The following is a 12,469-nucleotide window of genomic DNA, read 5'->3' on the forward strand; positions in this document are numbered from 1 at the left end:
ACTGAATGTGAGTATGGCTAGGATGATTTGTATCATCCTGTCATATTCACTAGACCTCTCTCATGTTTTCAGGTCACTTATGGCCTGGAATTCATTTCGTTGGAGACTGTCAAACTGCATTTTAATAACTTCTTTTCAAATAAACTTGTAGTATCTAGTTGCTAAACATTCAGTGTGACTGCTGAAGTAAGTGCAGAGCCAGACAGGAAAAGGGTGAAAAGAACCCTTTATTAGATTCTTTAAAATTCACAGTGCATCGACTTGACACTAACAAACTATGTCTTGCTTGGGCGGTAACTCAACTAACAAGAACTAAACTTAAAATTCAAAATATATTAACATTTCCCAGGGCATTTTTCCAGGAATTTTTCCCAGGGCTCATATAATCCTGTTACCTAAAACCGCATTGAAGTCTAGTTGCAGCAAAATAATAGCAGTTATGCCACTTTAACCCTCAATAAATACAGAATCAGAATCTCACACCACAGAGGTACAGTACTTCCCCACTCTCTGTAACTTTCCCTTCTAGAGCTCAGAATTTAAACCTTTTTCTAATACTGGTAGAAATTGTATTCTTTCAGCCGTGCTACCAAATTTACATATTCTGGATTAACAATTAGGGAAAAGAAGGCCTATAGGAAAGAAAGCGTAAACTTAACTGGTTAGTCAAAATAAATATAAATCCCTACACACCTAATGGTTTTTTCCATCAGTCTTTTGTTTAAGTCAGTCAGGTAGGCTGTCATTTCAACTAAAAATGCTTAAGTCACACTTGAAGGATGGTTGTTTTAACATCCTAGTTTGCTTGCCCTTTTCTTAAAAGAGAGGTATTATTTCATCAGTCAAATCAGCAAACCTTTTCAAAGCCTGTACTTCAGAGTAATGTGTGAGATTACTATGTGGTTCATCTGTGTGTTCTAGGATTTCCTTAAATTGCCTGTGGTTTAAACCATTGTGATCGAATAAAATTGATTGTATCGCTCACTACCTTCATTAGGCGGTCAAATCCTAGTTCTTTTGCACACAGCTGTTCTTGATGTATGATACAGCGATTCTCAAGCAAATATTTGCCTCGATCATCCAAATGGTTTCTCAGTAGACTCACCTGTCATTCTGAATTCCAGTTATGGCTGCAGCTCCATAAGTAGTGATATTAACAAGTTCATCAGTATTAAAATTATGTGCAGAACACAGATTTAAAAGACTGAGTTGTTTGAATGAGTTCAATTCAACTTGTTGGAATGAGTTTAATGAAGGGGTGTTCGCCCTTCATTGAACTCATTCTAACAAGTTCTTCAGTTTCAAAATTTTCAGAAATTTCTATAATAAATAAAAGCAGTCGAGCTGTTGAAGTAATGTGTGTTGACTCATCAGCTGCTAGAGAAATGTACTTGAATATGGTACTAGCAATCTGCTATTGTTCATTAATATCATCAGATATATAGTATTCAGTTCTTTGTATTGTTATTTTGCTGACATTTTTTGTCATTTTGAGACTCTAATTTTAAAATTTTTTCCTATCATCAGGGCATACTTTCTCAAATGCCTTTCTTTACAAAATCACCATTAGTAAATAGGTTTAGCAATAAAGGCTGCAATTCCCAAATAATCTAGTTATCTAATTGTGAAGATGCCTTTGTAAATACATTCCTTTGTGCGACAAGAGAAGGGCAAAGAGACTGGATTTTATGATTCTCAAACTTTGAAAATGTTGAGTGTTTCATGTCGTAATGTTGCTTAATATTACAGCCCTTGCAAACACTAATCCTAAACTTACATATCCAGCATATAGTTCTATTATCTTGAGCCATAAAATAGTATTTTGAAGTACAAGCTTCTGAAAATTTCCTGTTATCGTCCGCTGCCTTTCTTTTCATTTTCAATCCATTCATCATGGCAAGTAACTATCAAAACCACATGGAAAAAAAATGAAAAAAATTCTATGTTGGTTTTTCTTTCAAAATAATATTAAAAAAAGTGAAATATTCAAAACAAGAAAATTCTTAATGGTCTTGAAAAGAAAAATAAACAGATTACTGATAAAACAATTTATAGTCACAAAGCCAAAAGTGCAGCAACACAAAGCAAATTAATGCAGTGCTTCTGATTCAAGCAAATATTTTTATCTCCCTTTACTAGTGCATGCATGCAAACACACACATGCTACGCCATACAACAGACGGCATTCCTCAATCTGTGTGCTATGGTAATTTCCTGTTATGTTTTACCACCAATCCTCGAGTTCCATATCACAGATTATGTTCTTACTGCATTAATATAAATATTAACAAGACCATAGTGCACAATAAAAATTAAACTTTATTTAGGAACATCGCGCATACTCCCCGACAGCCTGCCTGTTTCGCTCTGCTCGCTACTCGTAAGAAGCTTCTCCTCTAGGGTTGCCACACTTATCGGAGGGCGCAAGGCACGCTCCTTATCGCCATCACCACAGAGTTTCCCCCCAGTTCCTTTAATGGCTATTCAAAGGAACGACATAGGTTATGAAATTATCTCAGAGTATCCGTGCTGTCGGGTATTTTTTACATGAACAAGGTTTTGTACATTTGTCATCTCTACACTTTTTCCCAAAACGTCTATGATACCAGCAAACAGAATAATCTCTCCTTTTGGAATTGCTTCTTTCCTTATTGTGATCTCCGCGATTTGGCGAGCGACCACGAGAAAGAGAAATGCGATCAATACATTTGTTTAATTTTTCTATTTGTTTAAATAATTTATCCTCAAGAGACTGATCGACTGTGCGAGAAACGGCACAAGTCCCTGGGGTTGGATTTACTTCTAAAATTCTGTCGGCAATTTCTGCAGCTTTATCTACAGTTAAATTGGAAACCGCTGCCAAAATAGACTGAACAGTCGAAGGCAAACGTTGAAGGAATAATTCTAACATTAAGTTATCAGGAACATTTAAAGATTCTGCTCGACGTTTCATATTTCTAAGCAAATCGGAAGGTTTTCGAGAACCTAATTCTTCTCCAGATAATAATTGGCGAATTTCTTGCTGAGAAGATTCTCCTGAACGATTTATTAACTCAGTTTTAAGCTTTGCATATGGATCAATAGGGTCTGGTTTCATAAGTAAATCCCGTACTAGTGATGCGATATCTGGAGGAAGATGAGAAACTACATAATTATATTTAGTAATGGATTCTGTGATAGGTTTGGGGGTGGCAAGAGCAAAGGTACTTTCACACATAATAAACCATAAAGATGGGTCTGATCGGTTATAAACCGGAATTTGGACGGCATAAACATCAGACATTGTGCAAGGTTTTTAAGCCAAAATAAAAGCAAAAATTTTACTAAAGAAAATGAAATTAAATGATAAGTAGTAAACAGAATTATAAAATGATCTATAATTACTACTCATCTGTGATTTGGAGGATGAAAACCGATGTAATCCATTACTTCTGGTTTGGAGATCTTGAGTGATGGCTTGTAGTCAAAACCGAAAGTGCTTGAGAACTGTTCATACGATTTAACACAGTCCAGGTTACCATTATGGTAATTTCCTGTTATGTTTTACCACCAATCCTCGAGTTCCATATCACAGATTATGTTCTTACTGCATTGATATAAATATTAACAAGACATAGTGCACAATAAAAATTAAACTTTATTTAGGAACATCGCGCATACTCCCCGACAGCCTGCCTGTTTCGCTCTGCTCGCTACTCGTAAGAAGCTTCTCCTCTAGGGTTGCCACACTTATCGGAGGGCGCAAGGTGCGCTCCTTATCGCCATCACCACAGTGCTTTACAGCTAGGAACAGTTTTTGCACTCAAGAATGATGAAACTTGCATTGATTGAAGCCGGGAACTTAGCTCAGTGCCAAATTTCACTTAGAGAGGAGAGAGTGGAATGAGTAGCAAAGAGGGAAACAATGAAATTTTTTCTGATCTCAATCCCTTGTAGATACAACTGACATGTCAAATTGCAACAAAATTTTGAAGAGGTGTCAGCGAGCCACAGGTTGTGCATCCCTAGGCTAGAGAAACAACTCCAAATTATTTAAAATTTGTGATAGACTTTAGTTAAGTTACTGGTCAAGAGATGGTGCCACTAAACTATAGGTATTGTTTAGGTTATGGGTACATGATTGTATTTCTGTACACAAATTGAATCAATTTACATTGTTTGTATGTTTTTTAGTGCTATTTTATGCTGTTACTGTAAACTTTTGGCTTTCTTTTCAAATTGACAGTAACAAATAGCAAATTTTTGGCAGATAATTAAAATCTATCTTTAATCCTTTCATGCCAAATGTCATGCATATGTACCACCAAGAAACGCACCCATTTCCCTGCTGGCATTGTAGCCTGCCAGAGCATTTTCTTGTTCACCCCCATCCATCACACATTTGGGCCTGTGTGTTTTAAAAACTAACTTTTTCCACAAGATGGCATTGCCCATAGGATTTGAAATACATGCAGATTTGACCTTCTACTCAAAATGAGAGAAACATGATTCACTCAAGGAAGGAGGGAAATCATAATGTAAGCCAACAAAGTTCATTTCTTTAATTTGCCTTAAGATATAATATGTGCATTTCTCACATCCCTCCGAATTCTTTTTTTCATTACTTTGTAGGGTCTTTTAGGGCTACTACGTGGAATTCTGTAGCGTTTTGTGTCGCTTTTGGATAATATTCTACGTTCTTCCCTTTTTATTTTGGAGAACCTTGACTCCAGTTTATTAAGGCAAAAAAGCATTGTTTATCAGATAAAGGATATACTCACATAGTAAATGAGCGAATTTAGTGACATGGATGAGAGTGGTGATACATTTGCTAAAGTGATATTGCTAGTGATTCTAATACGGGCATATTGTCATAAACTGAGATCTCAGAGTCCTTGTCTTTCACTTGCCATGAAAGATTTTGTTATTTCTTGTAAATAGTCTTTCTTGTACTTTTTTTAAAATTAATTCTGAAGTTATTAATGTGTTTTGTCAATTAAAAGTTCTGAATAATTTGAATAGCTCATTTGAAAATTAGTTTTAAAGTAAGCAATTTTTTAAATATATATTTATGTAAAGTAAAGAAAAAAAGGCTATTTAATGCTAATTTTAACACATATGATAGCTTAAGTAATAATCTAAAATGGTACCAAAAATTGTGACGTTAGGACTTAAACTTTTTTTTTATGATTTTCCCCCGCCTCAAGTTAGGCTTAGTAATGCAAAACCTCCCTCCTGTGGGAGCATTCCTTTCAACTCCCCTCTATTTTGAGGGAACGTCTTGAACAAAGGCACGCTGTCTTGAAAGGGTTAAGTGGTTTATGGAGTTTTTATGATCATTTTCACTTTGTAATTCAGTTTTAAGAAATTCAAAAAATTTGGAATCAGTTTATTTCTAGGAAAACTATTTGAGGAAATCATAAAAATTTATATCATCTTTTTGTTTGACCATTATGAGCTTCTGCTGCATACATGTATTTAGCTAAGAGTTACCGTTTTGGGTATAACTATCATTTGCATTTAAGTTTATACTATTACATTTGTTTGCTTTAAATCATAGCTGCCAACTCTCAGTGTCTTTGTAGATAACCTAATTCCCCAATTTTTAATTCTTAGCTTCTTATTTTGTTGCTATAAAAGTCTTCAAATTACAAAACTAACCTGAACAGCTGATTTGAGCATGTGAAGAAGAGCTAAAAAATATTTTTATATTGAATCCACATACTTGTTCAGGTGGAAATGAACTGAAGGAGTTGTAACATAACCAATATGAAGAGATTGTATTGTTTTGTTTCTGCTGCATTTGTCTGCATTGGTATTCAAAATTTTCAATTAGTCATTAATTAATAAATTTTGTTATTTTACATTAGTTATTAATTTTATTTTTCTCATACTCAAAAGTACTTCATTAAGAAAATTTTTTTTTTTTTACTCAGCATTTTGTCAGTATAAAAGTTTAGGAAAATTGCAAAAAGAAATATGCAGTACAAAGTCCGAGATCCGAATGTCCAATATCTGGCATGATCTAAAAATCCCAACCTCAGTGCCGCCAATAACTCTAAAAAAAAAAAATTTTTTTTTGTATGCTTTACGCATGCGCTTTTGATTTTCTCCCTCGCTCATAATAAAATATGTGGAGAGTCCCGATTCGTAATTTCACTTCGGTATTAAATAAAATGCCTCGTTATTGAAGAAACAACTATTTTAGCATAAATTCGTATGACCGAGAATTTGGCTCCAATCCGTATCTCCTCCTTTTTTCACTAATCAGTAATTCACTTATTCAGTTAAGTGAATCAGTTTGTGAGCAAATAGCACATCTCTGTTCCTGGCATGCTTCAATGCAAAAGTTATCCATGAACAGTAAAAGAGTTATCAATCCATTTTCTGTAATCATTATTCTTTTGCTCAGTAACGTGAAGGAGTTCCAGAGCGAATCATGCCGCCACATGTTATGGGGTAACTTGACAGCATCTGCCAGGTTCACTGCCATTGAGCTAGAGCTCAGAGTCACTTCACATTCTTACAGGAGAAAAGTCAGAAATATCCTACTTGCTTGAAGTCAGAAGGTTTCTGCAGTAGTTTCATCTGACTCCTCACAGAGTTACAAGAATTTACTAGTTTATGTTGTTGATAGCACACAAATATTTTCCCTTCCAAGTCAGGTAGAATAGAAAATGAAATTTATTTGACTACAAAAGTCAGTATGAGTCTTTAGTGATTCAGTACTAATATTCAAGCATCAGGAAGGGACAGTGTTCAGCAACATAGAGCAGCAGTATGGAAAGATAAGAAGTAATTTGATGATACATTGAGCAACTTATTTTTCAAAATATGCAAGCATTGTATAGATTAATAATAATTATTATTACTTATTATTTAAAACACACAAATGCTTTTGGTTAAGGTAAATAATGTGTACATATTTTATATAAATATCTTCCAAAAATTTAAGTGGTCATTTTACTATGAATTCTTCATGGTGTCTTGAAATCACATTACTCGATAGAAATTAAAACATAATACATAATGTCATTCATGAGTTACGGTAAGTAATATAGTTTCTTCAAATAAATTACTTTTATCAATTTAACTTGGTTTTTAAAGACTTTATTGGCTCTGACTACAAATTAATCTTTATTTTTACAAATATTATTGATACATATAAATGCTAATCCCGAAATTGCATAGGGGGTTTTATTGTCCGCCCTACATGCGACTGTTTTGCAGGAAACTTGTTAATTTTAGGAGGTAAGTCTGTTGGAGGTTTGACAGGTTGTCTTATTGATGTTTTTGGTTGCTTCGTAGTAATGTCTGGTGTTTGCAAGAAATATGCAGGCTTTAATCTATCAATCGACACTGTAACATCTCTGTGACTAATTTTTAGTGTAAAATATTTTGCTTTTCTGTCAACCACTTGAAAAGGACTGTCGTTAGAGGGTTCTAATTGCTTTTTAACTCTATCTTTGCGAATAAACACATATGATGTTGTTTTTAAGTCTTTAGGGATGAATATTTTTTGGACATATTTATTGGATACTGTTCTTGGACCAATTTTTTCCATATTTTTTTAGCTACTTGACAAAAATATCCGGTGGTGTAGAAGTTGTGCAATCGTGAAAAAATTCTCCAGGTAGTCATATATTTTGTCCATAAACCATTTGAGCAATGGTGTATGCAGAGTCTTCTTGCATAGCTGTGCGTATGCCAAGAACAACAGTTGGAAATGTTTTAGTCTAGGCCAGGCTATTGTGCACCATAAGTGCGATCTTGAGAGATCTATGGAGGCGCTCTACCTTCCCATTTGCTTGGGGGTGGTAAGCCGTTGCATGTTGCAATTTTATTCCACACATTTTTGATAGGTTATTGAACAACTCTGAACTAAACTGTGGTCCATGATCTGTGACTAGGTGACATGGCATCCCAAATCTTGAAATCCAATTAGATTAAAATGCTTTAGCAACTGTGTCTGCTGAAATGTTATTAAGTGGAATCGTTTCCATCCAGTTAGAATACCGGTCAGTGCAAGTGAGACAGTAAATATTCCCATTGGATGGTGGTAGGGGTTCATTGAGGTCAATATGCACATCACAAAATCTTTCTGAAGGCAGTTGAAACTCACCGAAACTTGATTTTGTGTATCGATTAATTTTACTTTTTTGGCAAGCCATGCAAGATCGAGTCCAAAGCTGTACATCTTTATGGATACTTGGCCAAATAAATTTAGACTATAATAGTTTTGCAGATGACATAATGCCAGGTTGGGCTACGTTATGCATTTGATAAAATATTTTCTAGCAATAACTGTCAGGAATATATGGTCTCATATTATTCGTTGAAGTTACACACCACGAAGACTTACCAGAAGGTTGCGGATACTGCTTGAAGTTCTGGGAAATTGCTGATGTCTTCAAATTTTGCAATTCTTTATCCATAATTTGTTCATCTGCAATTTTGTCGTAGTCGATCAAAGAAATTTCTTCAATTCTAGATAAAGTATCTGCAACAGTGTTGTCTTGACCTTCTACGGGCTGAATATCAGTTGAAAATGGAGGGATGTAAATGTCTAAGTTCATAAGGTGATGGTTTTTCTGGCTTTTGTTTAAATGCAAAGATTATGGGTTTAGGGTCTGTGAATATTGTAAATGTTCTTCCTTTCGGTAAAAATTTGAAGTGTTTGATGGAGAGGTAAATTCCTAGTAACTCTCTATCTTAAGTACTGTAATGCTTTTGTGCTTCGTTTAGTTTTTTGGAATAAAATGCAACAGGTTTCCATCCGTTATCTTCAAATTGTTGAAGTACCACTCCAATCGCCGAGTCTGAAGCATCTGTATATAATGACAGAGGTAGTTCATGGTTTGGAAATGATAAGAGTGTTGTATTGATTAAATCATCTTTGCATCACTGAAATTTTCCTTAGCTTCATCTGTCCACTGAATTTTCCGTTTATCTTTTATTCGGGCTCGTTTAAGGTAGTCGTGTAGGAAAGATTGATTTTTTGATGCATTTTTTTAAAATATTGCCAATAAAAATTAAGGTCTAAGAATGTTCTGAGTTCGTGAATGGTTGTTGGAAGCTTGTAATTAACAATAGTTTGGACTTTACCAGGTAAAGGTCGCGATCATTGAGGAGTAATTAAATAACCTAAGAATTCTATTTCTTGTGTACCAAAGATGGATTTGGAAACATTAATGCGGAGTCCATAGACATTTAATCTTTCAAACACTAGCTTCAATTGTATTCTGTGTTGTTCTTCACTATTAGATGCTATCAGAATGTCATCTAAGTATGAAAAAGAGAAATTTAGACCAGAAAGAACTGTATTTATAAATCTTTGAAATGCTGCTGTGCATTCTTCAAACCCAAACTCAGAACAATAAACTCATGTAATCCAAAAGGAGTAATAATAGCAGTTTTACATCTCTCTTCTTCAGGAATGGGTGCTTGATAGTAGGCTTTAAATAAATCTATTTTGGAATAAATGTTCATACTTTTTAAAATATGATGGAAGTCTTCTATCCTAGGAATAGAATATCTATCAGGAACTGTTCTATCCTTTAACTGTCTATAATCTCCACATGGGCGAAGAGTACCATCTTTTTTTAACACTACATGCAAAGGACTTGCCAACTCGAGGGTCTTATTATGTTATTGTCCAACATGAATTGGAACTCTTGCTTAACTACTGCAAGCTTTCGAGGATCCAACTGTCTTGCTTCATTAATGCACAGGTTGACCATGTGTTATGATATGATGTTGAACATTATGTTTTAAACCTGATAAGAATAAATTTGGTTTGCATAAGTCTGGGTATTGTTTTAGAAGAGTATTAAATTTTGTTGAATGGGTTACTGTAACGATATCACTATTTTCACTGATGGAAGCAACTTCCCCAGTTACCTTTAGTTGAATCAGTCCACCAATCAGTTTTTTGCTATGTAAATCAATTATTAATTTAAATTTGTTAAGGAAATTAGCTCCTAAAATTCCTTCATTAATTTTGGCTACTATAAATGGAAATTGGAATTCATGCTCAAGTCTTAAATTAAGTGTTAACGTTTTAATACCATATGTTTTGATTTCAGTACCATTCACTGCATACAACTTGAAATCATCGGATTGTTTGTCTTGTGCTGATGCAGGTAAAATGCTAACGTCTGCACCGCTATCTACTAAGAAACACACTTTCGAATTTTTATCTCTGATAAATAGGAAAATTGGCGACATTCTTTAACATTATTGGCAGTAGAACTTGCCGCCTCTTCTACTGCACATTGTCGTTTCCATGATTGGATGATCTATCAGTTGACCAACAGCACGGCTGAGTACATTTATCCTGATGACATTTGTTACCAAAACGGAAATGATAAAAGCAATATTTCCCTTTAGAATTAAATCTTTTCCTAGAAGTACTGCAAGATCATCTGCAGAACGTATAGTTGTTTCTAAATCATGGTGTCGATATATGATGAACAGTCATTTTGGCAATTTGCTGTTCAAGGGATTGAATTTTCATTAACAGTTCTGTATTTGAGCAATTACCAGCTGTTGATACACCACAAATCTCTTTAGAAGGTGTCATGTCTGAAATTTTATAAACCATAATCGCCAACTTGGGTAATTCTTCGTCAGTAACAAGTATTATATTCCGCACAGAATCCAGCAATTTCTCTAACCATAAAGTTTAAAGTTTTGGATACATCCAATGTTGCAACAGATTTTAATTTTTGTAATAATTGATTGGGTTTCAAGTTGCCTAAATCGATTCCTGTAAGAAGTTTTTAATTCTAGTACTTTCGCTTTAATTAAATAAATTCAAAAGCTTTGTTTTGGATTCTGTATATTTAGTAGCGGAATTACTTGTTACGATATCCCAGATGTTCTCAACATATTTAGGTTCCAACTGTATACTAAATAGTTAAATTTCATTTCTTCCGAAACAATTCCATTTATCTTAAACTGAGCCTCAACTTGAAAAAACCATATTTCTGGGTGATCCAACCAAAATGGAGGAATTTTGACACTTACCTTACAGAGTTCTTGTGCAGGATCCCTGACAGTTTTATCATCTTCAGACATATTCACTTTAAAATTGAAAGTTCAAGTCACCAGTTATTGGCTCTGACTCCAAATTAATCTTTATTTTTAGAACTCCGTGTCATCAAATAATGTCAATCCACATTTTTAATAAAAATAATCTTTATTTAGTTCTTAGCAAATGTAAACAACTTTTTAGAACAATATCATTAAAAATCTCTTGTCATTCCAAGAATAACAAAAATTGAATAATCTTTTTGTTGCCATTCTCAAAACAACAAAAAACAAATAAAACAATATTAATCAGTATTTAAAGTTTCTGTATAAGTTCAAGCCAGAATAACTTTATGTATAATATTTTAATATACAATTTTTAAAAATTAACTTCATAATCTAAAGTAAAAAAAAAACTTTATAAAAACACTTTGTAGCATAAGAAAATTATAAATTATTCTATGTATTTTATTGAAGGTCTTTGTCTCAAGTTAATATTATTTTAAGTAATATTACCTTTTTGAAGTAAGTTTGAATTTGGCTGGCCATTTCAAAGGTATATATGATTAGTTTTTGGCATAGCTGATGGAAAGTTAAGCAAGTTCTTTTTACAGTCAAAAGTCGTTAATCCGGACTCGTCGGGACTTCGGCGATTCCGGATTATCGATTTTTCCGGATTATAGATCATCAGTTTAAATCTCGTAAGATGGTATGCAGAAATTCTAAAATTAAAAATATGAAACCGTAATTTATGAAATAAAGAACAATTATGATCTAAAGGGTATCAAAATTTGCAAAAAGAAAAAGCTTAATATTTATTTGTTTACTTTATTAAAAATTTCTTTCAATGTAAGTTGTTTAAGTTTTGCTTCATTTCATGTGATAATACTTTCTCTTTAATTCTATTAAACAGACATAATTTCTTGTTCAGTTACAAAGTTCCGCTGTTCAAGTCCTATAATTGCTGTGTCGAGAACACCGACTAATTTGTCAATCGAAATTTTTTCGTTTTCAATAACCTCTGTTACTTTCTTCGCTATCAGAAGCGAATTATAATGACGAGGAACTTGTTTTAAATCATATCAAAGACAGAGCATATCGAGATGAAATACTACATTTGGTAAGGAATTATAAGCCAAATAAAATAAAAACATCTGCGCTGAAGATAAGGATAGTGTTGACAGATCAACTTCCAATTCATTACGTGCCCGCCGCGGCGTTCCCCCGCCGAGCAGCGTGAAATTGATAAACAGATTTCGGATTTCAAAACATACTTTCGCTTTAGATCCTTTACATATTAACAAATATATATCGGAAATTCTATTTGATATAATCGAAAGTTTAAGCTTACTTTTATAAAATTGCTCTTACAGTCTGCAAAAAATAATAAGCCGGATCCAATTCGAAAATTAAGGAACAACACAATCATCAACATTAACTGAAATAGATAATTAGATAA

The 12,469-nt window shown here is 33.7% G+C and overlaps 1 protein-coding gene across 5 annotated transcripts in view; it reads left to right on the top strand.

Moving 5' to 3' along the window:
- Positions 1 to 12,469, top strand: part of LOC118190395 (WD repeat-containing protein 89) — a 139,739-nt gene that overhangs the window by 76,267 nt on the left and 51,003 nt on the right. The window lies entirely within an intron of this gene.

Source organism: Stegodyphus dumicola, chromosome 4 (assembly GCF_044657685.1).
Source record: "Stegodyphus dumicola isolate Sdum_Otavi_A_Nest chromosome 4, ASM4465768v1".
Lineage (NCBI taxonomy): Eukaryota > Metazoa > Arthropoda > Arachnida > Araneae > Eresidae > Stegodyphus > Stegodyphus dumicola.